Genomic DNA, 2,219 nt, shown 5'->3' with positions numbered 1-2,219 from the left:
ATTGTTCTAAACACTTGACAAGTACCAATTGATTTAATTCTCATAATAGGACTAGGAGGAGCTCAATATTATTTCTCCATTTTACAGATGGGAAACTGAGGCACAGAGGGAAGTTAAGTCACAGAGAGAGGTTATTTGCTCAAGGTCACAACATTAGTAACTTGTGGGCCTACTTCCTAGAAGTGAAATTTGTGGATCACGGGCTATAGGCAGCTTCCACCTTACTAGATACTACACTCTACCAAGTAGTTGTGTAGATAGGAACTCTTGGAGAACAGAGCCAGAAGCCCAGAACTGTGAGGAATAATGGATTAGGAAACCATTCCCAGGAGGAAAACTAGGCCCTAAACTAGGAACATTCTCTGCCTCCAGAATAGGGGGTGTGACATGGACTGAATGATGTGTCCCCTCAAATTCATATGTTAAAGCTCTGTCCTTCAGTGTGACTATGCTTGGAGACAGTGCCTATGAGGAGGTAATAAGATTAGATGAGGTCATAAGAATGGGGCCCCAATCCAATAGGGCTGGTGTCCTTTGTAAGAAGAGGAAGAGACACCAGAGCTTTACTGCTATCTGCAAACCAGAAAGAGCACCCTCACCAGGAATCAAGTTGGCTGGCACTGTGATCTTGGACTTCCCAGCCTCTAGAACTCTTGAGAAATAAATTTCTGTTGTTGTGATTGCTTTGGCAGCACATATACTAAAAAATTGGAATGATGCAGAGAAGATTAGCGTGGTGCCTGTGCAAGGATGACATGCAAATTTTTGAAGATACACACACGTGTGTGTGTGTGTGTGTGTGTTTATAGATGGAATCTCGCTCTGTTGCCCAGGCTGGAGTGCAGTGGCACAATCTTGGCTCACTACAACCTCCATCTCCTGGGTTCAAGTAATCCTTCTGCCTCAGCCTCCTAAGTAGCTGGGACCACAGACATGTGCCACCACGCCTGGCTAATTTGTTTTGTATTTTTGGTAGAGACAGGGTTTCACCACATTGCCCAGGCTGGTCTTGAACTCTTAAGCTCAAGTGACCTGATTGCCTTGGCCTCCCAAGGTGCTGGGATTACAAGCATGAGCCACTGCACCTGGCCAACATTCCATATTTTAAAATGGACTCTGGGGACTCGAGGGAAAGGGTGGGAGGGGGCCGAGGGATAAAAGACTACACTTTGGGTGCAGTAAACACTGCTTGAGTGATGGGTGCACCAAAATCTCAGAAATCACCACTAAATAACTTTTCCATGCAACCAAACACCACCTGTTTCCCAAAAACTATTGAAAAATAAAAAAGAAGCTAGAAGATAGATATAATGGGTTAACTATACTATTCTCTGTATTCTTGTGTAAATTCGAACTTTTTTGTAATAAAAATTAAAGACTGCTTAAAAGAATTTCTATTGCTTAAGCCATCCCTTCTATGTATTTTGTTATAGCAGCCCGAGTGGGTTAATCCAGGGTCTTAATCAAATTTGTCTGGCTATGGGTTGGTTGTTACTATATGCCTTCCATTACTCCTTTTTGTTTTTGGATGGAGGTGTCTATTGTAACTGTCCTCTCTCTGCCTCACCATTGTATGCTGGGTGTGTGTGTAAGCAGATAACTCGTCTTTTTAGTTCATGGGTCTCTGGATCCAGAGAAGTTGGATTTGAGAAGTGTCATTTACGTTTGAATCTTGCAGATCATGTCGTCATGGACGTTGTCCCTGATGACATGATTGAGTGAGACTTCAGAGTCCTGACTGCAGATGAGTACCCCTTGCATGCCGGAGGGGTATCAACCATTGGGGTCAAGGGAAGACTGTGATAGAGATTGTTTCATATATGTGTGCAAGTATATATATTATATATATGTATTTATTGGCTCTATCGTGCAAGCTGGGCACCCAGGCTCTGTTGTCCAGGCCCAGTGGTATCATCTCAGCTCACTGCAACCTCTGTCTCCGGGGCTCAAGCCATCCTCCCACCTCAGCCTCCTGAGTAGCTGGGACTACAGGTGCGTGCCACCACACCTAGCTAATTTTTGTATTTTTTGTAGAGATGGAATTTCGCCACGTTGTCTAGGCTGATCTCGAGCTCCTGTGCTCAAGTCATCCGCCTGCCTGGGCCTCCCAAAGTGTTGGAATTACAGGAGTGAGCCACTGTGCCTGGCTGAGAGTGTTCTATATTAAAGGCCTCCCATGAATTTCTCTTTTTAGTATCCAAACCCTTGCAGTCTTCCTG

The 2,219-nt window shown here is 44.4% G+C and overlaps 1 non-coding gene across 1 annotated transcript; it reads left to right on the top strand.

The window, feature by feature from the left end:
* Positions 1 to 680: 680 nt before the first annotated feature.
* On the top strand, positions 681 to 785 carry LOC123575356 (U6 spliceosomal RNA). Its single transcript, XR_006700653.2, has one exon. It is a non-coding gene; the product is annotated as a U6 spliceosomal RNA (small nuclear RNA).
* The last annotated feature ends 1,434 nt before the right edge of the window (positions 786 to 2,219 follow it).

The sequence above is a fragment of the Macaca fascicularis genome, chromosome 8, assembly GCF_037993035.2.
Source record: "Macaca fascicularis isolate 582-1 chromosome 8, T2T-MFA8v1.1".
Classification (NCBI taxonomy): Eukaryota; Metazoa; Chordata; class Mammalia; order Primates; family Cercopithecidae; genus Macaca; species Macaca fascicularis.
Note: the sequence above shows the minus strand (reverse complement) of the source record. Positions and strands in the feature narration are given on the sequence as shown.